Raw genomic sequence first — 19,488 nt, 5'->3', positions numbered from 1 at the left:
GTTCATCAGGGTTGGCAAGTTCCTCAAAATGATGGAAAGTGCCAAATAAATCTCCTTGGTGTCTTTGTGAATTATGGGATCTGATCTCTACTAGTGGATGTATTTGTTTCAACCCAAATAGCCTCCCAATTCATTAAAATTGTTGATTTAGTTCCATTTGAGGACAAAATATTGTGAATGTAAAGTACAAAGGACCTACCCTACGAGAAGAAGTAACAAAGAAAAGATTTAATACACTCACCCAATATTCATTTAACCAGTGTGTTAATTGGTGAACAGAACATTGGAAGGGATGTGCTGTGCCTCATCTTCTTTCCATTGTGTTCAGGATAAACTTAACCTGTATTTGTATTGATAGACACTAGCTGCTCATTGCATCAGGTGCTTAGAAATCTAAAACAATTACATGCAGTTCTACACTGGTACCACCAAACCAGTGTGCAAACTACATTTCGTGCTGATGTAAGATGAAATATTATAGATGCTATATTTTGATTCCCAATAGAACAGAGCTCACGCATTACTGATTCCCATTCCTAACACTCTGCCCACTCCCTCCTCAAGGAAGAAAGATTTCTGTGCAAAAACAACTGTGTAGAGAAATATTCCCTGCAAGTTCCAACCTTCCAGTCCCCTCCCCTGACCTCCCAGGTGATTACTGATGAATTAAATTTTATACCGCACCCTAATTCGTGGTGGGGGAAAGTGTGTAATGCTTTGCTTTATTTTAGATTTTGTAAAGGTTAGATTAAGTGTATGGAGAATGGACATGGTAATTTGTATAACATAAGATGGTTTCAAAAGCACTTTGTCAAATTGCATTGTTTCAAGTGATTGAATTGCCAGAAGTATATTTACACTTAACTATTAGTTGCACTCAACTTTCAGATTTGATCTTTGTTTCTTGTTGGTTTTCTGTATTATGTGAGAGTGAAACATAGTTTCATATAATTATAAAATGCAATTTGCAAAATATTTCCAGGTCAGTATAAAACTGTAGCTTAGGAATATCATTCCCCATTGATCCCTATTAAGTCGTTTGGAACTAATCAGATGTTTTGATGTTTATTAATGAATTATGGTCATGTTAGCAATATCAATATCTTTTGCCCTTATCCTTCAGCATACTCCTTGATGAATTAGAACTAACAATTTAGATTAATCAGGTATAAAAATAGTTTGCAAAATTAACTGGTGTAACAAGAATGTTTTTGATTCAATACCTGATCAATCCACATCACTATAGTGATAGGGATAGTGACTCTTGCAATAGGATTCCACAGGTAGGTTTGGACAACCAAAATTGGATCTCTATCCAACAACTCCTGTTGTGGATTGGTGCATGTCAATTTTCATAAGGTTTGTTTGTGTCTGTAATGTCTCCCACTGTGATAAGCTCATTGGACTCAAGTGGTTGTGCCATGGGCAACCAACACCCAAAGATCTATAACCTATCATCTTAGTGCTAATTCTGTTTGCACAACCAGTTACTTCCTGAAGAAGGGTCCTGACCCGAAACATTGACCACCTGCTTTTCTCCATGGATGCTGCCTGGCCTGCTGAGTTCCTCCAGCATCATCTAGTTTCCAGCATCTGCAGTCCTTTGTTTCTCAGTTACTTCTGTCAACTAACTATGAAGTGCAAGCAATAGTGGACATCTTCCTTGGTCTGCACTCCCCTTTCCTACACAAATTTGCTGCTCCGCTTATGCAAATGTGACTCTCCCTGCTCAGCTTCTGTGCTTATTACCATTTTGGAGCCTTATAGCTAATTGGGATTTTTTCTCTATTGATGTTCAGATTTTTTCAGCAACAGTTCCACAGCTAAATTATCAAACTTAACTTACCCTGGTTAATTGAATTCGATTAAGCTACAGGAGAAGCATTACAGTATCCTGTTTGTAAGTGCATCATGATTAGTTATTTCTCCTTCAGTGTCACTAACAAGTTGGCGTTCTCTTAAATCAAACATTTAAAAACAGTGTGATCTTTTGATTTAATAAGCTGTTGACTAATTGCAGAGCAGGACCCAGTTTTCTTCCATTTTTACCAAGATGTGAACTGTTAAATCCTCAAGTCTTTAAAGTCTTTATATTTATCACCTAAGTCCTTGATGCTAGCATATCAGAAAAATACAGTGATTACACCTTAAGAAAAAGAGCTGAAGTCATTATTTGTTCCTCAAGACTATACACCTGGCATTCTCCTAGTCCCTGTTGTGTCACAATCTTTTATTTCATTAATGGAAAATGTGCATCACTGCTGGAGAGATTTTGAGGAGTTGGGAGATGTCTCATACTGCAGAATACTTAGCGTCTGAGCTGTTCTTGCAACCATGGTATTTGTATGACTACTCCGATAAAGTTAATGATAGTAAGGTGTTCAGCAATGATAAATCTGTTGAATGTCTGGTTACGCTCTCTCTTGTTGGAGTTGTCCTTGCTTGGTACTTGTGTGGCAAAGATGTAACTTTACACTTACCAGCCAGGTTTGCATGTTGTCCAGGGACAGGCCTGATGAGTTGTGAATGGAACTGGGGAGCTAGTTATCAGCAAACATTTTGCTCCTGACTTTATAGTGGAAGGAAAGCCATTGACAAAGCAGTTATAAATGGTTGGCATAGGAATCGCCACAGCGAAGAGCTGAGCTGAATGCACTCCAGCAACTACCATCTTCCTTTTGTGCATGATATCACTTAGGCAGGTGAAAACTTTTGACGCAAGTTTTCCTTGGACTCCTTGATGCTTCATTTCATCATTTGCTACCTTGATGTCAAGAGCAGTCGCTTTGACCTCATCTTTGATATTCGCATCTTTTATCTGCATTTGGACCGAGACTACAAGGACATTTGGAGCTGAATGGCCCTCCAGGTATCCAAAGTGAACATTAATGAGCACTCAGTAGCAGTGTTGTTCACATCTTGCAGCATTTTGCTGATAATTGAGAGTAGCCAGGTGAGACTGTAAATTAGCTGGGTTGCACTTCTCCTGCCATTTATGATTAGAACTACCTGAGTAATGTGTGATGCATGCCTGTGTCTAACTGCACTGGAACAGCCTGGCTGGAGGAAAGTACAAGGTTTTAGCACTACAGTCCCATAGCCTTCGCTGTGTCCAGCACTGCTTTTTTTTCCATTTCATTCATTCACGATACCTAGCATATTATTACATTATGTCAACATGGAATCAATTTTCTTTGATAAATGTTCCATTAGCAATAAATTGAGAGGTTTTTACACAGGTTCCAGCCTCTCAACTTGTTGCTAGAGTCTTCGTGGTCATTCCCCCAGAGCCTTTGTTCCATAGCAAGTCGTCCTGTACCTTGGAATGTGCCAGTCTGTAACAGTTGGTTGTGGTTTGCAGGTTACAGATTCTGGTAGAATGCATTTCTGCTGCAGCTGAAGTCTAACAACACTTCATGGATACCCAATTTTGAGCTGCTAAGTTTATTCTTAATTTCTTTTATTTTGTATGTACTGCTCGGACTTGTCCTCAGTATGAGAGCAGGGCTTTGCTTCCGTGAGAATTCTGGCAGTCACTGCTACCTGTACGGTCATGGAAAGATTTATTAGCAATCGGTAGATAGTTAAAGATCAGGTCAAGTTTGTTTATCCTTTCTATTGGTTCTCCTACACTTGGTGCAAAGCCAATGACAGCTATGCCCTTGAGGCTTCGGAAGTGGTGGTGTTGCCCAACACTCTTGATAATGGACATTGAAGTCCCCCATCTGAAGTACATATTATGTTCTTGTTAACTTCAGTGCTTCCTCAACATGGGGGAGTGCTGATTCATCTGGGAGGAAGGATGGTAGGTGGTAATCAACAACTGATTTCCTTGCCAATGTTTGAGCTGACAGTTGCATTTCTTGACACAATTTTATTGAATGATCTTAAATCAAAATAACCAATAATGTAAAGCCTTTGAGAACAATGTGACATTTCACTGAGGTGGACGTTTCCTGTGTGGTGTCACTGATAAACATTTTAATACAAATTTTGTATTGACCGTCTTGTGAATAGTGATTTTTTTTCATTGAACATATTTGTATGTTTTTTCCTTCTCTATTGAAGTCAAAGATTTAAAACTTTATTAAACAGGAATAAATGTTTTTCTGATCTTTCATACTTTGGTCTATGATTTGTTAATGGAAATAATCACAAATCATATACTGAATTCCTGAAGTTAATATTTTCATCTACTTATGTGGGGAAAATTTAGCATGTGTAAATGTATTTTTCCATTGACTGGTGTACTACAAGATTTTCAATTCAGAATTTGTAACCTCTCTAAATGAAGAGAGATAACCTGAGTTTCAAATAGAAGTTAACAGTCATTAAGGCAGTAAATATTTCTTTTAAAGCACATCATAAATACTACTTACTGAATTTCTCATTCTCTACCTTTCCAAGACAGATGTCTTCTGTGTCAGGAAAAATTATGTATCAAAGGGGAAATGAAAATCTTTTCTGATGGAAGAGCGAGACTAGCATTTATGAAGCATCTTTCAAGGTCTCGGGTGTCCCAGCCACTTCACTCTGGGAAATGTGATGAGAGCAAAAACAATCATCAGGCTTAAAAAGTACCTGGTTTGACCCAACATGGGTACAATGGGCCAAGTGGCATCCTTCTATGCTTTAAATTTCTATGATTCTAAATCATCTTTAAGAAAGAAATATTACTTACTGTGAGCCGTTCTTAGTGAATGATGCATGGTCTAGCATTATACCAACAGAAGAATAATGTGTTAAGGTTTATTAAGGAACAAGTAACAACTCCTGAAGTAAATCCAGCCAGTATTGAGGTGGGCTTCAGATGTCGAGAATTACACTCTCAGTGATTCTGATTCATTAAACCATCCTCCCTGGATGTAACAAGATGTCTTTACAATGGATCTTTCTGTCCCAGCTGATATGTAGGCAGCTGCATGGGCTGTGGCACTAGTTTATTTTCTCCCCACAACACTCTTCTACTCACTCGCAAAGGAGGTTCTTTGCTGATTCCACTTTGAATAACATTAATACTTCATGATGTGCAGTTGAAGAAACTTATCTGGTGTTTATGGTGCATTCATTCCGACAGTATTTTAATAACTATGTCCTATTGCACGTGGAAGATAGTGAGAGCAGTGTGGAGTATGCTAACATGCTAGGGCATTTAAGAAGGGGACGGTGCTGGGTCTCTTAAAAAGCATCAAGGTGAATAGGTCCCCAGGACTTGATGGGATATGTCCCAGGTTATTGAAAGAGGCAAGAGAGGAGACTGCTGGGGCCTTGACCAAGATCTTTGTATCCTCACTAGCAACAGGCAAGGTCTTGAGGACTGGAGAGTAGCAAATGTTGTTCCTTTGTTCAAGGAGGGAAATAGGGATAATCCAAGAAATTATAGGCCAGTGAGCCTCACATCAGCAGTAGGGAAGCTATTGGAGAGGATTCTAAGGGATAGGATTGCACACATTTGGAAAAGCATGGCCTGATTAGGGATAGTCAGCATGGCTTTGTGCAGGGCAGGTCATGTCTTACAAACTTGATTAAGTATTCTGAGGAGTGACGAAGGTGATTGATGAAGGTAGAGCAGTGGATGTTGTCTCCATGGACTTCAGTAACGCATTTGACAAGGTCCCTCGTGGTAGGCTGATCTAGAAGATTAAGATGCGTGGGACCTATGGTGACTTGGTAGTTTGGATTCAGAATTGGCTTGTCTATAGAAGATGGGGCAGTGGTGGAAGGGAGTTATTTTGGCTGGAGGTCCGTGACCAGTGGTGTTCCACAGGGATCAGTGCTGGGACCTCTGTTGTTTGTGATATATATAAATGACTTGGATGAAAATGTAGATGAGTGGGTTAGTATGTTTGCAAGCAACACAAAGATTGGTGGAGCTGTGGACAGTGAAGAAGGTCATCAAAGGATACATAAGGATATAGATCAGTTACAGATATGGGTGGAGAAATGGCAGATGAAGCTTAAGATAAGATATCTCTTTATTAGTCACAGGTACATCGAAACACACAGTGAAATACATCTTTTTGCGCAGTGTTCTGGGGGCAGCCTGCAAGTGTCGCCACATTTCTGGCGCCAACATAGCATGCCCTTAAAGATATTTTTTTTTAACTTTTATTTGACATGTATGAAGAGTGTGTTTGATTTATTGATTGTCCAATACCTTGTGGTGTTTCCCATGAGACAGACTTCTTCTCTCACCATCTCAGCAAGAGAAATGTACCTTGAGGTGTGGACAGGAATTGCTCAGACGTACAGTAAACCTAGAATATTTTGTATCTTGTGCAGTGTGCTCAAACTTCCTATCTTCAAATAGTTCAAGGATACATACTTGCTACACGTGATCCCCAGTTTGGAAATGGAGGAAAGTCTCAGGTTGTCATTTGGGAGAGTTTACAAGGTGTGAAGTAGATTACTTTCAGTTCCTGGAAAGCATTGTGTTCTCAAGATAGAGAATTTTCTGAATCTGGTATGTAAATTTTTACACAGAGTGGTGGGTGTGTGGAACACACTGCTGACAGAGGTTGTGGGGCAGATACATTAGGGACATTTAAGAGGCTCTTAGATAGACATATGAATGATAAAGAAATGGAGGGCTATGTGGGAGGGAAGGGTTAGATAGATCTTAGAGCAGGATAAAATGTCGGCACAACATTGTGGGCCGAAGGGTCTGTACGGTGCTGTAATGTTCTATGTTCTAAATTCTTGTTGAAGCTAGTAATTTAACTTTTCAAAAGTTTCAAAATTCACATTTAAGTTTTAATCTTAAACAAAGTTTCATAGCCATCCAGCAGCAGTGAGTAGAGCCTGGTCTTCAGTCATCTTGGTCCTCTTGCCACTGGATCAAGACCTCGTTCTGTCCTAGTGGTGCGCAATGGCTATCCTGCCTTAAAAGAAACAGCTCAAAGGCAACTTCCACCCTGTAACCTGAAGTCTGGGACCTGGACTGTCTCATGGACTCTCCCAGTAGTGACAGACCAGAACACCACTCTGCTATCACAGCTCAGGAACTTTGACGTTAACATCACAGTACTGAGTGAGACATAATTGGCAGGAGATGGCCAGTTCAAAGAATAAGGCAGGGGTACATTTCCTTCTGGTGGGGCAAACTCAAATGGGAATGTTGTCACCTCTGCATTAGCAGTAGAGGCAACACGGTACCTCACAAACTACCCGCCTGCCCACCTCAATCAGGCACCTCCTGCCCATCTGCAAAAGGGTCTGCAGTTCTCACACTGGCTTCTTCAGTCATGTCAGAACTCTCAAAACCCAGGCAGAATCATTTAATTTCTGTGCACTTCCTCTGTAGCTGAAACACTATATCCTGCATTCTGTTTTTCCTTTTACGACCTCGATGTACTTGTGTGTGGCACGATCTGCCTGGATGGCACTCAAACAAAAGCTTTTCACTGTATCTCAGTACATGTGACAATAATTCTTGAAACTGAGGGACTATGTAAGGAAAGGATGATTATTGGAGCAGGGATTATAAACAGCATAACTAGAACACTTGGCCTTCTGAACTATCATTTTTACCTACACCAACTACGCAAGGGTACTCTGAGCTATTCTCATTTTCCATGTTAAGCAGTGGTTACAGTGCTCAGAGAGTTAAACCAGACGAGTTAATTGTCTTTTCCTCAACAAACTGAAGGAGTAAAACACTGATCTGGTTCTGGCTGAGTGGGAGATAGAAGATGTGAGAAATCTGTGGTGTTTCATGATCCTAATCATGTAACAGTACTTCAACACCCACATCGCCTCAAGGGTTCACACGCAACTCTGTTTACTGGAAGGAGGTTTTGAAGATGGGTGGTTGGGGGAGGAATGGTGGTGAAGGAGGAAAAAAGGCTACGGTTATTATTTTGATCTGACCATTTGGTGGTTTTCATAATTAGCATTGCAGTGAACTTTGAAGCTGTGAAATCTGGTGTAGTGGGAACAGTTTTGCATAACTCTGGATACAAATTTAATTAAATCACAGCAGGTGAGGTATTTCCAAAGTTTTAAGTGTACATGTCTTCCCTATGAATAAATGACTATTGCAGGAACCTAGCTTTTTATTGGCGTAAAACAGAAGGATGAAATGAAGTATGGAATTTTAAAAGCTCGTACGTGTTGTTTCTCAGCCAGGTCCCAGACATTTTTCATCCAAGTTATATGCAAGAAGCAGTTAACATTCTGAATAGATGCAAGACAGATTAAGAAAGACTTTTTTGGAAGTTAATCATTTGGCTTGGTGTGGAAAGTGTCTTGGGGATAACTGGTGCCCTTTTGTCTTTACAGAAACAGGTGACTTGTACGTGCAAGAATTCTGTCCAAAATACAGTGCCTATAGGTTACTGTAGTGCACCGGCAAAAAAACAAATTGCAGTGAGGAAATTTTGATAATGAGTAACCTAATCTGCCTGTGAAGGTGCAATGAAACAGTGCCTCGGTTCAGTAATGTAGCAAAAGTGCTTATCCCAGCAAGTACCTTAACTCTGACTGAATCCATGCCAACACTGAAGCTATATTGGGTTATATGAATCCAGCTGTGTGTTTAACAGTAGAATACTGCATTCATTCTATATTCATTATAGCAGTAACTTTTTGTATTTTTATAGCATCTATCAGTCAAAAACGTACAGCACAGAAACAGGCCCTTTCAGCCCACCTCTTCCATGCTGACTGTGATGCCCCTTTTGGCCTGCATTAGGCCTGTATCCCCCTGTGCCCTTCCTATCCAAGTACTTGTCCTTCAAATGTTGTAATTATGTCTGCCTCCACCACCTCCTCCCTCCAAGCATCTCATTCCAGATATTCACCACCCTCTGTGTGGGGGAAAAACCTGCCCATCAGATCTCATGACCCAACATGACTCAAGATGCTTCACTGGAATTTTATCAAACAAATATTGACAGTGTGTCAGACAGAGTTATTAGAGTAGTGACCGAAGGCTTGGTTGAAAAGGTTGGTTTAAGAAGGAGAGAGGATCAAGGAGAGTAATGCAGAGCGTAGGGCTGAAGACAAGGACACCAATGATAAAGTGATTAAATTCGTGGACAGAATTAGAGGAGTGCAAATGTCTTAGAGAGTTATAAGACTGGAGGAGTTTAGAGGAAAGAGCTATGTCACCAAGAGTATTGAAAATGATATGCTTAAAGTCAAAGCCTTGGCAAGGGTCAAGTCCAACAGAATCAAAGGCATGAATGAGAGTTTCAGCAGCAGATAAACTGAGTGGTGGAGTTGGTGGGTGTCACAGAGGTGAAAATCAGTGTGTGGATGATGGTGTGGTCCAAAGCTCACTTAAGGATTAAATATGACACTCGAGTTGTGAGCACTCCATTTCAGCCAATTGTCAGGGCATGTATGGTCAGTAGGGCAAGAACTTTGTGAAGGAGGCATTGACCTTCTTCTTACTGGTATTTTGCTGGAGGAAATTTTAGCTGATTCAGTACAGGATGTTGGCAATTCTGAGCAGGTGGGAAAATGAAAACAACTTGAATTTTTGAGCTTCCCATCCACTCCGACCACTGCCATGAAACACCAAAGTGCTAAATAAACAATAAAGTCCTCTTTGTCATGTAGTCACTGTTATAATGTCAGAAATATGGAACCTAATTTACACACGGTAAGGAACATCAATCTAATAATCTCGTTTAGTGATGTTGAATGAAATTGTGATTATTGGCTGGGTCACAGAGTTGTTGCTGCTGTTGTTTGAAAAGGTGGCAGGGAATCTTTTGTGTCCACCTGAGGTCAACGCCTTATTCAAAGGTTGGCACTTCTGCCAGTGTAGCAGTCCATCAGTACTTCACTGGAGCTTCAGGCTAAACTTGTGAGTTCAGGTCTAGGGTGGTATTGAACACATAACCTTCTGTCTCAGGCAAGCATGCTGCCAGCTAATCTTTGGTAAGAGGGGTCAGTGAGGATCTTTCCCCAAGACTGCAGTTTGCTGCAAATGTCTTGCCGAGCATGTATAATTTACTGCAGAACAGCTTCTATCCAGACACTCAGCTCATCAACTTTTATGACTATGGTGTATCTCTTGACGAATAATGGCCACTTAATGTGACTATTAGCGGCCAACAGCAGTAAATCAAATCGAATCCTCTTTCTGTGGTTACAGATCTTTATTCCTTGCGGAGGTGACCACTGGCAGTGTTTTTTTTCTGTTGGATGGTTTTATGTTATTTCATGTTGATTACCACTTTCTTTCAAATTTAATATGAAAACATTCCACTGTTTAAATGCAGATTTAAAAAAAAATGTCCTACTTGTTGATAATTGTGGAGATTTTTAATGTGGACACGAAGAAAAAAAATTCTAGGATAAAGAGCTTTTCTAACATTTCATAACATCTAGGATACAGGAGTGATATGTATTTAAGTGCTTCTATGTGTCTGTCTTAATCTGTTTTAATACATTAGAAATTGATGGGTGCAAGAACATAAAAAAAGCAAAGTAGTCTATGCAGTACATTAATAAGATTAAGACAAATTTCCTAAATCAATTTCACTCTCCACCCTGTGCCCATGTTTCTTGACTCCCTTAGTGGTCAAATATTTCTCATGCTTATTCTCAACCTTGAATGTACTCATCAACACGAGCACACACTTTCCTTTCTAGGTAACAAAACTATCCTTGTTACAGTCCTCATTTGCCAACTCCGTAACCCAAGTATCCCCCCCCAATTCTAATTCTAGACTTCCCAACTGGGGAAAACAGTATTTATGCAATCTTACCCTGTTAAGCCTTCCAACAAATTTTTTTCACCTATTTCAATATGATTATTCAAAAATACAGTGACTGAGCTCCTTGACAGAGATCTTTGTATCTTCTAGCCACAGGTGAGGTCTCAGAGGACTGGAGAATAGCCAGTGTTGTTCCTTTTTTTAAGAAGGGTGGTAGAGGAAAAAACAGGAAATTATATGCTGGTGAGCCTTGCGTCAGTGATAGGGAAATTTTTTGGAGAAGATCCTTAGGGATGGGATCTACTCACATTTGGGAAAGCAGAGTCAGCATGGCTTTGTGCAGGGGAGGTTATGTCTTACAAACTTGATTTGAGTTTTTTGGTGAGGTAATGAAGATGATTCATGAGGGCAGTGGGTGTTGTATACATGGACTTTAATAAAGCAGTTGACAAGGTCTCTCATGATCGGCTGATCCAGAAAACCGTGGGATCCGTGGAGACTTGGTAGATCTAATCTTGAAAGCTGTCATTTGATCTTGGTAGATTTCATCACTAGGATGAAAATGTAGGTGGGCTGATTAGTAAGCTTGCAGATGACACAAAAATTGGCAGAGTTCTGGATAGTGAGGAAGGTTATCAACGGATTCAGCAGGATTTAGACCAGTTGGAAATGTGAGCAAAGAGGTGGCAGATGCGGGTTAATCTGGACACGTGTGAGGTGTTGCACTTTGGGAGGTTAAACGTAAGAGGAAAATATATAGTAAATGGCAGGACCCATCGGAGCATTGATGTACAGAGGGATCTTGGAGTCCAAGTCCATAGCTCTCTGAATGTGGCAATACAAGTAGATAGAGTGGGGAAAGAAAAGTGTACAGCATGCTTGCCTTCATCAGTCAGGATGTTGAGTATAAAAATTGAGAAGTCATGTTGCAGCTGCAACTTTAGTTAGGCTGCATTGGAGTATTGTGCACAGTTCTGGTTGCTGTATGGCAGGAAGGATGTGGAGTCTTTGGAAAAAGTGCAGAAGAGATTCACCAGGATGTTGCCTGGATTGGAGTGTATTAGCTACAGGGAGGGGTTGGACAAACTTGGATTGTTTTCTCTGGAGCGTTGGAGCCTGAGGGGGTGACCTGATAGAAGCGTATGAAATTATGAGAAGCACAGAGAGGGTAATTGGTTTATTTTTGTCACATATACTGAGATACGGTGAAAAGTTCTTAGATAGTCATAGTCAGATAGTAGATGTTTTTTTTCCCCCAGGGTTAAAATGTCAGATACTAGAGGACATAGCTTTAAGGTGAGGGGATGTACATGGCAAGTTTTGTTTTTAACACAGAGTGGTAGGTGTTTAGGATGCGCTGCCAGGGGAAGTGATAGAAGCAGATATGATAGCAACGTTTAAGAGGCATTTAGACAGACACATGAGCAGGCAGAGAATTGAGGGATATGGACCACGTGCAGGCAGATGTTTAGTTTCAATCTGCATCATGGTTGGCACAGGTATCATGGACCGAAGGGCCTGCTCCCGTGCTGTACTGTTGTTGTTTATGTTTGGTCAACATTGATCACTTGAAACTTAGAAGTTAGGAAGAGCTGCTCTTACTGGAGGTGGCCATTGCCTGGGACTTCTGTGGCGTGAATGCTATTTGTTCTCTTCCTTTTTATCTGCTTACAAAACCACATGCAATTTGTTCAAATTTCTTAGTAGTTTATACTCGTGCTATTTTCTCTTGGTTCTGGTCACCCTTTGCTGATGTATAAAACTAATCCACAGATCTATTACATTCTGGCAAAATTGTTAGTTTCTTTTAATTTAATATTAGTATGCTGTGACTGTACTAGGGAGGTTTTCATTTTTCACATGAATGTATATGTATTGAGAAGTATGAATTATCCTCTAATTTTTTTAATCAACCTCAGCCATCCCTTTCCTAATACTCCCTAATTGGCTTTGTTTCAATTCAAGGTTCTAATTTCAGAATTATTTTGATTACTCCTATTTTGGATTGAGTCCTTGATAATTATGCATCAAAGAATTGTGTCCATTGTTCACAAATGGAATGTCTTCAATATTCGTTGTTGAATCCTTGCACAGTTAGTATGGCTTGAACAAAAGTAAAACACAGTCTGCTGAAGTGCCATTTCATACGCTCAATGTCAGAATATTGATGCATGGAATGGAAAATATCCCCTTTGAAAAAAGATGCTGGAAAAGTAACATAAAAGCTCCACCATCACCTGTAGAGAGAGAGAGAGAAAAACAAGAAATAAAATTTCAGGTCAGTGACTTTCCATCAAAAATTTTCCTCTGAGCGAAAATGATGCTCAGCTATACAGTCTCATACTGTCTACTGGAAACTGGGAGCTCTTTCTTAAAATGGGCTCAGTAAGGATGGTTTCTCAACTCAACCATGTAGATGGAAGGGAAATTGAACTAAATCCTGCACTATTCCATCAATAAACCTTCTCAGTTTTGCCCACTTCCCATCCAACTCTGGGTGAGATTGTGAATTTTCTGTTTTCTGGTTCATAATTCGATCTTGTAAGTCTGTACCAATGTACTGAGTAATTGAATACACAGCTGGAGTGTGGAATGAATGTAGAAAAGCAACCCCTGCATCACCTTGGGAAGCAGTAAGCCTTGCTCTCCTCATGTTCTTCAGTGACTAGATGATCTTGCAGCTGATGTTTACAAATCTTTACTGCTAGTCCTTTGAAACTTGGAGAATCTTATCCTGCAGAGAAAATAATACAAAGGACTTTTAAGCAAAGAATCCTTCATTTATCAGCATAATCTTTGAATAAGTTGATGTGACAGAGATGTTAGCCTAGACCTTTCAGAGTTTGTTAGGAGATGCAGCTGGTTACAAAATGAAGCGCTCATAAAATATTCTGAGAAAAAATGTGGATTGGAAGGAAAAATACTGACTCTTGTAATCCACCAAGAGCTGATAAATTATAATTATTGTAGATTATCATAATATTTTAATAAGTGGTCAATGGAGTGTCTCCGTGGTATGACATTGTACAAATTTATGTAACTATTAAATCATTCATGGCAGTGCAGGAATTGCAAGAAATTTTTCCTAATCCTGACTAAAATGGTCAGCCACAGTTACATGGCTGAGCACTTCAACATTTTTTTATAATCACATATGTTGTGAGAAACCCCGCAATTCTTTAGCGTTCCTATTTGTGCATCTAAATCTTCCTTTAGCACCTCAGTGATCACACAAAAAAAAACCCAATTTCTATTGGTAAGTTGCTTTCTTTAGAAGGTGCAGCACTGGAAACGCTCTCAGTATTGACTTTGGACCACAGTACTTCAAATATAGGAAATTGGTCAAATTAGCAGACTGGTTCTTCCAGTTTGATTTCTTCGATATTACTACCTCTTTCCCACCTTAAGCATCTACCCCCAAATAATTTGTGCATTGTCCACAATTGCAGTGTTTTTCTGAATTAGGTTATTCTCTCTAATGATGCTGGTGTGAGACCAGAGATTAGAGTTGAATAGAAATTCACCTTGATGGCTTTTGATGCCACAAAATACACATGTGATGCTCAAATAATAGAGAGAAACAGGATCTCCAACAGTAATCCCACTTTTCTTGCCACCAATTGCCAGTGGAGATAACACACAGCCTTGTAGGACAAAGGGGCTGAATCATGCTGGCTGTGGTTCCAAGAAGAAGTGCTAGCATTCAACCTAAGGTAAATCCTTGCTTTTTGTGCACACAATGAATGGCAGAAGTGCAGGAACTATTGATAACTTTCTGAAGTGCAGACTTGCTGAGATTTACCAGTTTACATGGAGTTGCTACTAGAATCCTAAACTAGGTCAGGCCTGATGTAACACTTGAGATCTCAAGGGTTTCAATGGGATTTGAGAGAATAGATTTTGGGAGATAAAGGGTAAAGTAAGTTACGTTGTTATAAGTTCCTTAATGCTTTTTAAAATTATTTCTATGTGCTTTAGTCATTTTTTAAAAGTGAAGTTTCTCAAGACCTTTGAACATAGCAAAGTAAAATGAGGATTAGGTCATATGGTCCCATGAGCTTGCTAAGCCCAACAATAAGATGATGGCTGATTTGATTGGGCTCAACTCCACTTTCCTCACAGTTCACCACAACCTTTGACTCCATTTACCTCATCTCAGCCTCTGGGATAGTGAATTTCTAAAGGGTTACTTCCCCCTGAGAAGTATCAGTTCAACTCCTCATAAACAATTCCCTCATCTTGGGAATCAACCTAGTGAATCTTTCCTGAACTCCCAACAATTGCTCCTTAAATAAGGAAATGCAAACTATGCCATACTCTAGGTGTCTTCTACTAGTGCCAGTACAGTTGTAGGAAGACTTTCCTGTTTTTATACTCCATTCTTTTTGCAATCATGGACAGCATTCAGTTTATCTTAATTACTTCCTTCATTTTGTAGTCTCCCCATTTAAACAATGTTTTGCTTTTCTTTTATTCTCATCACAGTGGATAATCTCACATTTCCCCACATTATTCTCTGCAAAATTTTGACCACTTGTCTGTATCCCTTTTGCAAACCCTTTTTTCCCCTTGCACTTGCTTTTCCACATATCTTTGTTTCTTGGGCAAATTTAGCTATAATGCACCCATTTTTTTCATCCAAGTTATTTCTAATGATTGTAAATATTTGATGCGGCATTGATTACTGTGGCGCCCCACTACTTCCAGCTTGCCAGCCTGAAATTGACCTCTTTATCCTCACTCTTTCTTGTTTGCTAAGAAGTCCTCTTTCCATGTTCATATATTAGTCCCACTGCTGTGACTCCTTGGTTTGTAAGTAACATTTCATGTAGCATCTTAACTAAAATCCTTCAGGAAACCCATGTTGACTCTATTGTATTTGATTTTCTAAATGCACTACTGCTCCTGCCTTAGTAATAGATTCCAATGTTTTCCCAATGAAGCATGTTAGACTCACTGGCCTACAGTTTCCTGAATTCTGTCTGTCTTTTTGATTAAGAGTGTTAGATTTTTGCATTTTTCCAATCAACTGGCATCCTTACAGAATCTGGGAAGTTTTGGGAAACCATGACTGTATCTGCAGCCATTTCTTTTAAGACCCTTAGATGCAGGCTGTCAGATCCAGGGGATTTGTCAGCCTTTTGTCCCATTAGTTTGTCCAGTGATATTTATTTTAAGTTCATCCCCTTCTTGCCCCCACCCCCATGATTTACAATTATCACGGAGATGTATTTAGTGCCTTTTACACTGAAGACAGGTGTGAAACATTTGTTCCAAGTCTCTGCTACTTCCTTCCTATTACTCCTCAATCTCATCCTCTGAGTTGTCAGTGTTTATTTTTGCTATCCAATTCCTTTTATGTAGAAGCCCTTTCTGTTTGTTTTTATATTTCATGCTAGTTTATTCTCATAAGAAATATTTTCTCTCTCATAACTTTTTTTAAATCATCCCTTCCCAATCTTCTGCCCTGCCACTTTTGCTCACAACATTATGTGACATTTCTTCCAATTTGATCCCATCCTTGACTTACTTAACCCGCATTTGGTTTATCTTTCTCAGAGTTTTTTTTTATTTTTTAGGTGAGAGTTTTAAACATCTCTTTAAATGTCTGCCATTGCTTATTTATCATTGTATTTTTAAATCTATTTTCCCAATCCAGTTTAGTCAACATTACCTTCATACCTTTGCAATTACTTTGAAGTTTAAGCCACCAGCTTTAAGTTTCTCACTCAGAAACTGAAAATGAAATGCAGGATCCATCACAATGAGATTACTACTTAATCCTGTCATGTGACCAGATCAAAAAATAGCCTTGTTGCTGGTTGGTTGAACAAGGTTTCACAAGGTATTGTTCTAATGAACTTGTCCTCAAAGCTCCTTTTGCTGACTTGATGTGCCCAACCTATATGAAGAATAACGTCACCCATGAGCATTCCAAGCCTCCATTATTTCTTGATTTATGCTGTCCTCTAGTGCAACCACTGTTGGTTGGTGTCTATAAATGCCTGCCACTCGTGACTCCTTTTCCTTACTATTTCTTATCCCAATCCAAACTACGTCTTGATCTTTAGTTAATATCATTTCTCACTCCTTTATTAACATAGCTACCCTACCTTCGTTTCCTTTCAAAATGCCAGATGCCCTGTAAAATTCATTTTCAATCCATAGTCTCTTTGCAACATTTCAATCCCATTTATTTAAAGTTTGTACTTAATTCATCCACCTCATTACGAATCCTGCAGAAGTTCAAATAAAGAGCCTTCAATTTAGTCATTTTACCATTTTTTTCCTATACTGACTCTACTTCCAGCTCCACTGTAAAGTTTGCTTGCCCTTCCAACCATATCCTGGTTATCATCACCCCTGTCACTACCCTGTTCTATTGTCCTCATTAACTTTCAATATATTTCCCCTCATCCAGATTCCTCCCTGCCACCAACTATTTAGTTTAAAGCTTTATCCATTGCCCTGGTGATTGGATTGAATGCTATTGCTACCGGGCATTGGAATTATACTTTCTCATGCAAATTTCTCTTCCCTCCAATATTGGGATTGAGTTCAGTTATGTAAAGCACTCATTAGGAAGTAAAAAAAAACTGCAGCTACCATCTTCCTCACTTCCTCCTTTGACTCTCACCAACTTTTCCTATGCACCATAGAAAGCATCCTATCTGGATGTATCACGGCTTGGTACGGCAGCTGCTCTGCCCAGGACCACAAGAAGCTGCAGAGAGTTATGGACACAGCGCAGCGCATAACGGACACCAGCCTCCCCTCCTTGGACTCTGTCTTTACCTCTCACTGTCTTGGTGAAGCAGTCAGCATAATCAAAGACCCCACCCACCTAGGACATTCTCCCTTCTCTCCTCTTCCATCGGGTAGAAGATATAGGAGCCTGAGGGCACTTACCACCAGACTTAAGGACAGCTTCTACCCCACTGTGATAAGACTATTGAACGGTTCCCTTATACAGTGAGATGGACTATGACCTCACGATCTACCTTGTTGTGACCTTGCACCTTATTGCACTGCACTTTCTCTGTAGCTGTGACACTTTACTCTGTACTGTTACTGTTTTTACCTGTACTACATCAATGCACTTTGTACTAACTCAATGTAACTGCACTGTGTAATGAATTGACCTGTACGATCAGTTTGTAAGACAAGCTTTTCACTGTACCTCGGTACAAGTGACAATAATAAACCAATACCAATTAGATTGTAATAAAGATATTGTACAACAAATGTCCTTTAATCTTTTAGATCAAAGCAGATACAATTTAGTTCTTACAAGCACACAATGTTCTTTAGAAATCTTCAGAACAATATAGTGGAAGGAAAGTATAAAGCTGATCTAATTCCTTGTTTTATAAAAACATAAAATGCTGGAAACCTGAAATATTAACTCTGATTTTCTTTCCACAGATGCTGCCTGACCCACTGAGTGTTTCCAGCATTCTCTATTTTTATTTCAGATTTCCAGTTTTTGCATTTTTTTAAATTTTAATTTGGTATCTGATCAAGATATAAAGGACTGAAAGCCCATACCACTGGGCTCAAGCGTAGCTTCTATCCTGCTGTTATAATACTATTGAACAGACCTCTTGTACGATAAGATGGACTCTTGACCTCACAATCTGCCTCATTATGGTCTTGCTCCTTATTGTCTGCCTGCACTGCACTTTCTCTGTAACTGTAACATAATGTTCTGCATTCTGTTATTATTTTCCCTTGTACTACCTTGATGTACTGATGTGATGAAACGATCTGTATGGACGGCATGCAAAACAAAGTTTTCACTGTACCTCGGTAAATGTGACAGTAATAAACCAATTTACCAATTTGATCACTGCACTTCCAGTGAGCATTTACGCATTTATCTGTTCAAGGGATAGAAATTGAACTGGTAATTCAGCTTTAATTACCCACTAATGGGAAGTAGTTGTGAGTGGTCTGGAGTCGCATATAGACTAGACTGGGTAAGGATGACAAATTTCCTTCCCTGAAGGACATTAGTGATGAGCATTAAGACTTGATTTTATTTTAAGTTCCATGATTACCATTACTTATTTTGGGTTATATAATTATGTGAATTTAAGTTCCCCAGCAATCACGATGGGATTTGAACTTCTCAGTCGATGACCTGGCCACTACACTTACTCTGTGCTTATACATGTAGCGAATTTTAATTGAAGATGTAGTTGTCCTCCTTTTATTTGTACCAATTTTCATGCCATGTGATTTTTTTGTATGGACTCTCCAAAGTATCTGTCAGGAGAATGCTCAAAGACATGCAATTTAACTTTTTCAATCTTCTGCTATTCTCAATAATTATTGATCAAGAATCTAATTAAAATTGATTAAGTGAGATGCCAACGAGTAACATACTGCTGAAGTCTTTTACATTGCAGCAAGGTTATGTGTTGTTTGTCTTCCTCTTTATTGAGTAGACGCTTTACCTTTGCTACTGAGGAGGCACAAACCTAATTAGATTGGGAAGAGTACAGTCGGGAAGTTTTAGTAGAAACGAGGGATGCATTTAATCCATAGATCTCAATTATGTTTCCTAATTTTAGCAAAAGCACACTAAACCACTGTCTGCGTAATATCTCTCGATGTGCACTTGTTACTCTCATCAAATAGTTGAACCTTCCTGAACATCTGCAAAAGATGTATTAACTTTTCTGCATTGGATCCTTAACAACCATTGTCCGTGGTCCATATGTTTTTAGACAATTTTCAGAAGTTGTTCTAAGACATGCAAAGCCTAATGTATAATTTTTCTTATTTTGAAGTTTTAATTTAAATGTGTACCTAA

General features: G+C 39.3%; 1 protein-coding gene across 1 annotated transcript in view; it reads left to right on the top strand.

Annotated features, from left to right (window-relative positions):
• rptor (regulatory associated protein of MTOR, complex 1) overlaps positions 1-19,488 on the top strand; it is a 345,813-nt gene that overhangs the window by 276,656 nt on the left and 49,669 nt on the right.

The sequence above is a fragment of the Pristis pectinata genome, chromosome 18 (assembly GCF_009764475.1).
Source record: "Pristis pectinata isolate sPriPec2 chromosome 18, sPriPec2.1.pri, whole genome shotgun sequence".
Lineage (NCBI taxonomy): Eukaryota > Metazoa > Chordata > Chondrichthyes > Rhinopristiformes > Pristidae > Pristis > Pristis pectinata.
Note: the sequence above shows the minus strand (reverse complement) of the source record. Positions and strands in the feature narration are given on the sequence as shown.